The sequence below is a fragment of the Pituophis catenifer genome, unplaced genomic scaffold (genome assembly GCF_029215685.1).
Source record: "Pituophis catenifer annectens isolate HBS135680 unplaced genomic scaffold, rPitCat1.0.hap2 SCAF_1, whole genome shotgun sequence".
Classification (NCBI taxonomy): domain Eukaryota; kingdom Metazoa; phylum Chordata; class Lepidosauria; order Squamata; family Colubridae; genus Pituophis; species Pituophis catenifer.
Genome location: NW_027256881.1, coordinates 138,181,214 through 138,192,769, shown reverse-complemented (window position 1 = coordinate 138,192,769; position 11,556 = coordinate 138,181,214). Strand labels below are relative to the sequence as shown.

General features: G+C 39.7%; 1 pseudogene; it reads left to right on the top strand.

Annotated features, from left to right (window-relative positions):
* The first annotated feature begins 4,636 nt into the window (after positions 1-4,636).
* Positions 4,637-7,544, top strand: LOC139308784 (E3 SUMO-protein ligase KIAA1586-like; annotated as a pseudogene).
* The last annotated feature ends 4,012 nt before the right edge of the window (positions 7,545-11,556 follow it).

The following is an 11,556-nucleotide window of genomic DNA, read 5'->3' as shown; positions in this document are numbered from 1 at the left end:
AGTTCAGGAAAGAAACTGGTAGATTCCCTGGGCTTCATTTCCCACCCCATTTTGAAGGGAAAGGACAAGGGACAGCATATGTTCTCCCTAACACACAGGGCAAGATTGTGACAAGTTGTGATGTCAAAATCTACTATTGAAAGAGATTGTAGCTTGCTTTATAGAGACATCCTTTCTTGAACAGGGCAGGTTTCTCCACCCTACAAATTAGCTGCAAGCCCAGAAAAGACAGGTGGATTGGTGGGTGATGCTTACTGAGAAGGAAAATGAGGCAACTTTGCCAAACATCCATCACCATTCTGTGGATAAATCACACCCACCAGTGCCTGATCAGCTAGGGAAGGGATGGGTGAGGGGGTCTGACTATTAAAACAGAAAAAAAAAAACAACCCTCATTTTAATGGGCAGTTTGTCCCCACCCCAGCAATCATCAACCTGAAAACAGCTGGCAAGAAAGAGGAAAGGATGTGATGAAGGGAAAAGAGATCCAGTTTCTCCTCAGTGTTTAAACTGTTTTTCAGATTACAGGTTTAGTTCTCTTGAGGGGAACTGCCTGTGGGCTTAAGGCTGTTTGGAGAGCTCCTTGCAATTGCTGTCCTATCCCGGTTGTTTTTGTAGCACTTTTCATACGAAACCTTCCTGGACTTTTGAAAAAAGGTCTATCTCCTTTTTAAAATTAATATACACCCCCTCCCAAAAAAAAACACCCCACGGGCTGACAGGAATGAGAGATTGAGACAGAGATGGCTCTTTACCTGACTACCTGCAAAGAAATGGGGAATGTGATTGGATCCATTGATTCAGTGGATTCAGAGATCCAGGTCTCTATGAATTCAGGAACCGATCTATGCAAATGCCAAACTCTACTTCCATGGCAGGTAAAGAATATTGCCCATTTTACTGATAAGGTGACTCTTACCATAGAAATATCAATCCAGATTCTGGATGAATGGGAAAAGAACCAAATTTTTAAAAATGTGAAAGGAAATCTCATTATAAACAATTTCCTCATAGTTGGCAGCACGCTATAGTGCTAACATGATAAGAAAACTACTGTATAGATAAAATAAGGATAAGTTTTGATAAATACATGCAGATAGAGAAAGAAAAAATCCATTAGTTCCATTTAGGTACATTTTTAAACATTACTTCCACTTTCTTTTCTGCAGTTTTCTTTTAATAAATCAAGGTAGTCAGCTAACCACAGCTGTTGGTTTTGCACTACTTTTTCATGAACATCGACACTATATTTCAGGAAAAGTGCAAGATGGGACAGCTGGGGAAGGGCCTCAATCTTCTTAGTTTCCATCTTTCAAAAAATACATCCTTTTTTTTCTATGTTTGGCCAGGTTTTTTATTTATTTATTTATTCTAAAAACCTTCACTATTGGTTGCCTCAGACACGATGAGAATGATGGAAGTATTATGTTCATTAAAATATTGTACTACTGAAATTAAAGAGTTTTAATGCTGATCTGCTTCTTTTTCACACAAAAACCTTGATCTGTGGGACAAAAATGAAAAAGAAACATTTATTTCGAGAAATGTGTGCTGTGCATCGAGTTTTAATCGGCCAGATTTGGTGAACATTTTGTTCTTGCTGGGAACAGATTGGGCTGTTCATTGAGTCTCACTGTTAGCAAGCTGAGTGCAAATATTAGGATGACTTCTTTTTCCTAACCCAAAATTCAATAATTCTCCTGCAGTTACACACCTCATTTTTCCCCCTCAGTGGGATGCTTTCTTCTTTATTTTGAGATACGGACAGTTTGGTTGCTGTGCCTAGTGAAGTAACTCAGGTGTGTTTCAGTGAAACAGTTTGGGCCATAGAGATGATTGGATTTGCTTCACCCAAGTGAACAAGTCACTTGATTTGCCTCAGAGCAGCAATCTGGAAGGCCTCAGGCACTTCAAGTATTATGGGAGAAGGCATCTCTGAGCCTTTTCCCCCACTGTTGGCTAAAGGGCTTCTAAATTGGATGCTTTCAAGTTTTGGTGCCATCTCACAACCAGGGAGAATATGATTGACTCATGATGTTCTCGGTATGTGTTCAGCATTAGTTCAGAAAATCTGCAGAAATGCTACAGGTCATCTTCAAATTGCTTTGTGAGTCATTAGAGCACTGTTCTTCCACCTTGGCCATTTCTAGGCATATGAACTTCAAATCTCAAAATTCCACAGTCAGCATAACCGTTGCGGAGAATTCTGGGAGTTGAAATCTACTCACTTTGAATTTGCCAAGTTGGGGAAACTCTGGTTTACATAGTAGAAGCAGTCCGAGGTGGAAGTCTATTATTCAGATAATTCAAGCACTCTTAACATTTCAGTGAAATTTCTGGTCCAACCTCTCAAAAGGCACTTTATAACTGTCTTTCCCTTCTTTAGCCATTTTTTTTTAAAAAAAGAAAAAAGTCATGGAATAAAGAATGGGTGCCCATTATAGGAGGTTTACAAATGGCAAGTGACCTTGCTTAAGGGCAGATTGATCACACAATAAAAGCATCATTGAGAAACAGGGTAGGTGTTAGGCTATAGGTCAAAGAAACACTTTCTCTAAATTACTGGACTACAATTTCCAAGAATTAGTAAGTCAATAAGTTTGTGTGTAGAATTCCACACTATCAGAGTTCCAACCCATGGGCATGTAAGCAAAGTGTCATGTAAGCAAAGATTTTCTGTCTATGTTCGTCATTGATATTTTTCTCTTCACTGGTATGCCCAGGATAATTTGGAAAGGGAAGTAGGTACACACCATTGTTGGGTTGTTCAGTTCTACATGTGTACATGTCACTTAATCAGGACCAGCATTCAACCTTGTTTCATGTCAAATTGGTTCTGGATAAATTTTGTGTCTTGTCTCCATTTGCAAGATTTTTTAGATTAACCCAGAAACATTATTAAAAGTGCTCTGGGATTAGAGCATAAAAAGAGGCCATGATAAAGTCTGTGTCTGATAGAGTCCTTCTCTTTCAGGCCCTCAGATTGTGTATACAAACCCTGTCAAAACCAGAGAGCATCACTCAGTAGTAGAAAAATTATAATTAGTTTTTAAAGAAGACAGTTTGAAATCTTCATTTTATCTCCTCATTGTGAAATTGAATCAATTTGACTCCATTTGATGAGGCAGAAATTGTAGCCATTTGTTTAACCTTCCAATGATAGCATTTCACAAATAAGGAGTGGTCCACACTTTATCCTCTGTACTCTTATATATTGAAGATATTTTGTTAAAATCTTTGTAAAAAAGAATGGAGGGCTCTTGGAGCTCTTCAGACATCCACAAAACTCTTAAGACAGTGGAAACTACATCCATCCATCCATCCATCCCTCCATTCATGAATTAATCTTTACTAGCAATGTTCAAACTGGTAGTTTTGACTCCATCATTCTGAGAAAAAAAAATGCTCTCTTGAGCTTCTGGGGTGCCTGCTCTACTTCCAGTTTTGCTTCATCATCAATTACTTGACCTGTGAGATGGAAGTGATGGCATTGGATATTTGGGGATACAAGAACAGCAATCATGCAGCCATTTTAAACTTCAAATTCTTATGAGACTCTTTTAAATGGTTATATATCTTTCTCCAGTTGTGTATAACAGGGGTCACCAATCTTTCGGGCCTCAGGGACCACTAAATTCATAATTTTAAATCCCATGGACCACTAATAAGATCTGCCTAATGACCAGCTGGGTGGGCATGGCTAGGTGGGTATGGGAGTGGCTGGGCGTGGCCAACTTGATGTCACTCATGTCAAGGGACGCCTCACCAGCCTCTACTCACCCCTCCCCACCACTCCTCGCCTGCCTGCCTGGGCTCCTTAGAGCCCCAACAGGAAGCAGTTGTTGGAGCTAAGAAGCCACCATGAGAAAGAGTTGGCAAAACAGCTGGCTCAGTTCAAATTGGATCTGACTGAGAAGGAGGCTCAGCAGAAGCACCTCACTGAGGACTACAAGCATAGGCTTTCCTAGCAGAGGGAAAACCCGTGGGAGTGCAAGGCCAGGTACCGGCACCTGGAGGCTCAGATGGTCAGCCAGTTCTAGGCCATGTTACAGTCTCACTGGAACAAGGCCCTCCGGCTCTTCTCCACCAGCGTTACTTCCCCCCAGCTTTCACCCGCACTAGGAGGCTGAAGCAGACCCAAGTCAGAATTTCTGCCCCCATCTGACCTACACAAAAAGACCTTGAAGTGGGAGCTCTCTTCAGTAACATAAGTGTTCATTGCACATATCCAGCCCATGGGCTACATTTGAGGACCCCTGATTTAGTGCAATATAAAAAATGCAAGTAATTTTTCTGTGGACCACCAAAATTTTCTCACGGACCACCAGTGGTTCACAGACCAGGGGTGAAATGCTACCAGTTTGGACTGGTTCGGCCAAACTGGTAACGATGATTGCCATTGGTTCGCCGAACTGTAGCAATAATCCCTGGCCCCCCTGCCTATGCCCATCCAATTGCCCGGTCACCCGCTTGCCCACTTGTCCGCTTGCCCGCTTGCTGCTTCTTTCTGGCTCACTCACTTTTCCTGCCAGTGGCTTTTCCTGCCACTCGGTGCTTCTGGTCCACCCACCCCACCCCAGGCCTATATAAGTTCCCCTTTCCATGCGGCCCAGCTACTTTGCCCAGAAGTTCTCTGATGCCTGCCTGCTCAGACGCCTCACCTCGCTCGGACCTCGCCTCGCTCGGACACCTCGCCAACGGCTGCTCACACAAAAAGGTAAGATTGCCGGTTGCGACTTAGCATGCCAGATACCCCCCATCCCCAGGTTCGCATAGTTCATGCAACCACTGGGGATCGTTTGTGAGTCTTGTACTGCTCCCCGGGCTTGCCTGCCTGGCCTGGCTAAGTCACCTAGCTAACCACCCACCTTCCTCCCAGCCTCCGGCTTGCTTACCTTCACTCTTTGGACTGAATCCCGAGCCACTGGTTGCAACGCCTGCCTTGCTTTGCCTGCTGCAATCACTGCAATCAATTTCATCAGCTAGCAACTGAATCTGCCTGCCTGCAATCAATCTCATCGGTGAGCAACTGAATCTGCCTGCCTGCCTGCCTTGTGCCTTCAATTGGGGAAATAACTGATTTTTTTTGGGGGGGGGGGTTTAAAAAAATAGTTAATTGGGGGTTTTTTTAGGATTTTTTTTTTTTTTTTTAGACATAGCCATTTAAAATTTAGGAAGTTTTAAATTTAGCTGCTTTTATCTAAAAATATAAATAAAATAAAATAACAAAATAAAATATCTGTGCAGCTTTCTGAGATTTTGTGTGTTTCTGTAGTGTTTCATTCTAACTACACAAACACACAAAATCTCACAAAGCTGTATGTGACATTTTGTGTACGTAAAGTGTGAAAGTTGGTTTTTGAGCTTTTTGTGGCTCTGTGAGGTTCCTGCTTGTTGTAAGGGGCATTTTGGGTGAAGTGCAGCTGCTTTTGCATTGTGTGTGAGTAAGCTGTGTTGTGTTGGGTTGTGTGTGTGTAAAGTGTGAAACTTGGTTTTTGAGCTTTTTGAGCTTTTTGTGTGCTTTTACATTGTGTGTCATCAGCTAACAAAGCTCCTTTTTTTTTTCCTTTTGCAGTAGCTGCCGCCTTTAACAGAAAGGATGAAAAGGCAACAGACTTTGATGGGTTTCTTGGCCAAGAAACCAAAACTTGCACAGCAACCATCAGAAGTGGATCCAAAACCATCCCAAGCACCACCACTTCCACCACTTGAAACCGGACAATGCAGCAAGTCAAGTATTGAAAGCATTCTTCCAGACTGCTGGACCATGCAACAGTATAGAAACTTTCACGAGAAGTATGACGGGTTGGAAATTTCAAACAAGAAACTAGGTTGCAAGTACTGTGTGAAACATGACTTCTCAATAGAGAGCAGTATTCATGTGTCCAAAGAGTGGAAGCTTTTCAAGATTGAGGCGGCTGAGAAAAACAAGGAAGTGCAGCAGGCGTCTCTAAGGAAGAAAAATGAGAGAACATTTCATATCAAAATTGCACACCATTTGTAGAGACAATATAAAACAAGCTGAGCAGGAAGCCATAACAAAAGCAATGGACAAGATTTCTGAAATGCAATATGGCACTACTTCTAAAATGTTTAAAACTGTTTACAGCCTGGCAAAAGCATGCAGACCAATTTCAAGCATAGAGAAATTGATAGAATTACAAGCTGAAAATGAAGTAGATCTTGGAGTAGGATTGCATTAAAGGCCAACGGTTGTGAAAATAGTTGAGTGCATTGCAAATGAAATTAAAACCCAAATTTATTTATTTATTTTATTTATTTATTTTCAATTTATATACCGCCCTTCTCCCTGAGGACTCAGGGCGGTGCACAGCCAGAATTAAAAACATGAAATACAAATATTAAAAACAATTAAAATCTATATAAATTTGGCCCAAAATTTAAAAAACCACAAACCAATTAAACATTTAAAAATTTTAAAAAATTTCTTCCTAAGCCAGCCCGGCTTGCTGGAAAAAGTGGGTTTTAAGGGCACGGCGGAAGGCACTGAGGTCTTGGATTCTCCTTATCTCTGGGGGCAGCTGATTCCAGAGGGTAGGTGCTCCCACAGAGAAGGCTCTCCCCCTGGGGGTCACCAGTCTACATTGTTTGGCTGATGGCACCCTGAGGAGGCCCTCTCTGTGGGAGCGCACGGGTCGCTGAGAGGTCGTCGGTAGCAGCAGGCGGTCTCGAAGATAGCTAGGCCCATCATTGGACAGAATCTGAAAATATGTCTGATCATTGATGAAGTCTCAACAGTATCCTGCAAACCAGTTTTGATAGTTTTCATAAAAGTTGAGGACTCAGAGGACCCACCAACAATTTTTGTCGAGCTTGTTGAATTGAAGAAACAAGATGCAGAGACAATATGTTCTGCAGTTTTTGAAAGTTTACATAAGGTTGGATTTACCTGGGACTACCTACAAAAAAATTTAATAGCATTATGCTCTGATGGTGCCCTTATGCTTGGGAGAAAATCTGGAGTGAGCACCAGAATAGCAAAAGAGTTTCTAAACATCATCAAATGGCACTGCTTGAACCATCGCCTCCAACTTGTTTTAGATGATGCCCTAAAGGAAATAAAGCAAGTAAATCATTTAAAAATATTTATTGATAAGATATGCTCCATTTTTCAGCAATCCAATAAGAACTGAATTGAACTTGACGAAATATCAGAAGAATTTGACATTAACATCATAAGGATTGGTAGAGATTTTGGGCCAAGATGGGCTGCCTGTAGTTTAAGGGCAACCATAGCTGTATGCCATGCTTATCCAGTGCTACATTAATATTTTCATGTGAATGTAAAATACTCAGGTATGACTGCCCATCTGGAAAATAAATATTTCTTAAATGATTTGGCGCTGATGATCGATATTCTTGAAGAAATCTCACTTCTTTCAACTGCACTGCAAGCACACAATACGGACATAATAAAGGCTGAAAAACTGGTGAGAAGATCAATAAAAGCATTTGAGCTGCTTACAAAGGAAAAGGGCTCATACGAAAGAAAAGTTGATGGGCTAATTACTTCAGAAATATAAACTTCATAGAAAATCATCAGTTTGTTGGACTTCATCAGGAAAGACTTTTAGGAAGCATCAAAAAAAAATTGCAGAAACAACTGATGGACTGTGAACATTTAAAAACTGGTAGCCAATTGCAAGACACCACAAATAAACTACAGTTTCTCAATTTTTTGGTGCCAGAGTACTGGGATTTTGAGGAAATAGTCGTTCCATGGATAGCAGCTGAAGAACAACTGTGCACATTTGGTGACATTTTCAATTACAACATTAACATCAATGACTATAGAGATTTTGTGAAGAATGTGTTAAAAGTTTTGAAGAGGTATGCAATTCCTGACAATATTAAAAAAGCAAAAGATATTGTCAGAACAATTGCAGTAAGTTCTGCAGAAGCGGAAAGGGGTTTTTCGAAAATGAACTTAATATGTTTAGAGAACAGAAGCTGCCTAACTGTTTCCAATTTAACCGTTTCCAATTTAATGCTCATGACCATCATGACCATGATACTGGCCTACCTCTTCCAAAATGGGACCCTATTCCTGCAGTGAAAAAGTGGTTCAGAGAACACCATCGCTCAGCCAATGATCCATGCATCAAGTTCAAGAAAAGTATAAGTGAGGAGAGTGCCACTGAAATAGCTTTGTGGAAACGTCTTATAGCTAAAGATGACAATAAAACAATAAAAGAGGTCCATAAAAACTGTTAGTTTTATGTAAGTATTTGTGGGCCTCTTTTATTGTTTTTTAATTGTTTTGTGTACTTCTTTTATTCTTATTTATGTATTAAATGGTTAAATTTGTATATCATGGTATATCTTCTTTTTGTGGGTCATTATTATAATTGGTGGAAGAAGCAACATCAAAGACAACACTTTTATTGCTCTTATGTAAGTATTTGTGTACCTCTTATTGTTTTGTGTACTTCGTTTATTTTTATTTAAGTATTAATTGCATGAAATAATTGATATATTTTATTTTTGTAGGTCAAAAAAGGGCAAAGAAGTGACGTTGACTTGGCCACACCCACCCGGTCATGTGACCACCAAGCCACACCCACCAAGTCACCTGACCACCAAGCTTCGCCCACCAAATAAGCCACGCCCACAGAACCAGTAGGGGAAATTTTTAGATTTCACCCCTGCCACGGACCACCAGTTGGTGACCGCTGATGTATAACACAATTATATTTGTCTTCTTTCACTGCCTCTTACCCACCCATCCAAACTATATAGTGACTTTCTCGTCTCAGTAAATCTTTGAACAGGCACTTCTCTTTTTAGAAGGACCTCTGAGGAATAAAGTGGCATCCCAGTTCTTCTATCAGAGACCGGAATGACTACTTTACTTTACTCAATTATAGTGGTGTCCATACACACGTGTCATGTTTCAGAGCAAGGTAATTTGAGAATAAATGTAATCTTGTGTAGAAACAATATATAATTTAAAATAAAAATTATTGAAAGCAGGAAAGAGCAAGAAGGAAGGAAGGAAGGAAGGAAGGAAGGAAGAAGGAAAGAAAAAGAAAGAAAGAAAGAAAGGAAGGAAGGAAGGAAGGAAGGAAGGAAGGAAGGAAGGAAGGAAGGAAGGAAGGAAGGAAGAAAGGATATTTGAATGAGTTTATCAGGTTAAAATCTGTTTTGGTTTGGTTTGCCACATTGTTGTTGCTTTTTCTGCCTATAACTGTACCTGAAAAAGAAAGAATAGGAAGACAGAACAAAACAATATAGTCTGAAGTTAAGGTAATCAGTATCATTTTTGATACTGCACAGCTGAGTCCAAGTGTTATTCTTAGTTCATTGTCTAGATTGCTTCCACCACCTCATTTTACATGTTCCTTCAGTTCTTCTTCTCTGTTTGCAATTTGGCTTGGCAAATACACTTGGGAAAGTGTCCATGCAGGCACTTCATGTGTTTCAAAGATATTGTTCATGAAGTGGATCAGCTAAGTCAAAATAGATAACTTAAAAAGCAGCTAAATGTTTATAGAGAACTACTTTGTAATTCAGTTGAATTTATTGAATAGGAAGATTGATCCATTCATTATAGATGGATTGTTTTCCACTGCAACGTTTACTTGTGCTTGACTATCAACTTGCATATTTGTAAATAAATTTTAAATACTATGCCACAATGCCTAGTCACCTCTTCCTTTAGGCCTTTTCTTTTGTCCCAAAGGGCTCTGAAAATTATCATTCCAATTCAGTACTAGTGTAAAAATAGCATTTTCCCCTGAAGCCATCATAACAACATTTATCTGAGGGCTTTGATGGCAACAGAATTCTGTAACTAAATTTTTCTGAACGCTACAATCATTTTTTTTAATATGACAAGATGTACTATAGCTTACACTTGATGCATAATATCCTCAGAAAAACATATTTCTGTTCTTACAAAATATAATATATTATTATTGACATTTGGACACTCTGAAGTGAAGAATATTCTTCAATTTAAAGCACAGCAAGCATTATTTTACACTGCCTATTCCAGAGCAGAAATCTCAGGATAAATATCTCATAAAGATCGATGCATTCCCCAGACAGTTCCATTCCAAGGACTGCAAGCCTCATGTATAACTGATGGTATGTTGGAATTACGTCCTGTGAAAACAAAAATTGAGTGTGATTAAATATTTCAAAGCTTTCCCAGATCTTCTTGACAATATGTTTTGATTCTCAGCAGTATCTGATCTAAATAATTGAGGGCCAGACTACCTGTTTTTTTCTCTCCCTTTTTCAATCCAACCACCTTCTCAATTTTAATTAATTAAAAGATTTTGTTCTGTGTTTTTGCCTCCTTCTTTTGAAGCATTACTGATTATTTATTTAAGTGACTGCTACACTTCATCCTATATTACAAAAAGAGTACTGGTTGCTCTTTAGTTTAACTTTATTGTCATTGTACGTGTATACACAGTATACCCATACAACGAAATTCACTTAACACCCAAAGACCAGGCCCAACACACATAACAATCCCCAAATACACCCCCACTCACCACAAATTCCCCACCAATGGACCACCCAAACATCCACACAACAGACCAAGTAATGCTGTCCAACAGCTCACTGATGGTGGCCCTTTAGTTCATTGTTGAGTGCAATTATAGCTCTGGGATAAAAACTATTCAGAAAACTCTTCGTCTTTAGCAATATTTTCAATAAGTGAAATGCGTGTTGCCATTTACCTCAGCTGCAAACACCATAACTTTTTCAATCCTATCCTGTCTGAGAAGAACATAGAGGAGCCGCTGGAGTGTTGTCCTGCTAGAAGCCTCTCTGATATGGCAATAGCAATAGGAAGTTCAATTGCTGTCCGTATCTCACTTGTGTCCCACCATGTTTGGCAAGGAACACATCAGTGAAGACTATGACAAGTGCCAGCTGGAGAAAAGAATATAAGTTGTCTCATAAATAAATAAATACAGGTAGCCCCTGACTTACAACAGTTCATTTAGTGACTGTTCAAAGTTACAACATCACTAAAAAAAAGTGGCTTATATGATCATTTTTCACACTTACAACCATTGCAGCATCTCCATGGTCACATGATCAAAATTTTGATGCTTGGCAATTGGCTCATATTTATGGTGGTTGCAGTCCTGGGATCATGTGATCACCTTTTGCAACCTCCTGACAAGCAAAGTCAATGGGGAAGCCAGATTCACTTAACAACCATGTTACTAACTTAACAACTGCAATGATTCACTTAATAACTGTGTCAAGAAAGGTCGTAAAATGGGACAAAACTAACTTTTTCAGATGTCTCGCTCGGCAACATAAATTTTGGGCTCAATTGCGGTCGTAAGTTGAGGACTACCTGTAAGTAAGATCTGGAAAGGTATTGGGAATAGCATTATCCTTTTGTACCTATGATCTTATAGGACCACTAGCAAGAGAAATAGTGAGAGAGGCAAATGAGGGAGAGGGTCTTCACACAGCGTTCCTGGGCCTGTTTCCAATTTGGTCAATTGTCAGTTAAAGGAGTTTTTGTTTGAAGAGATAAAGTTAACTTCCCACATCAATAAT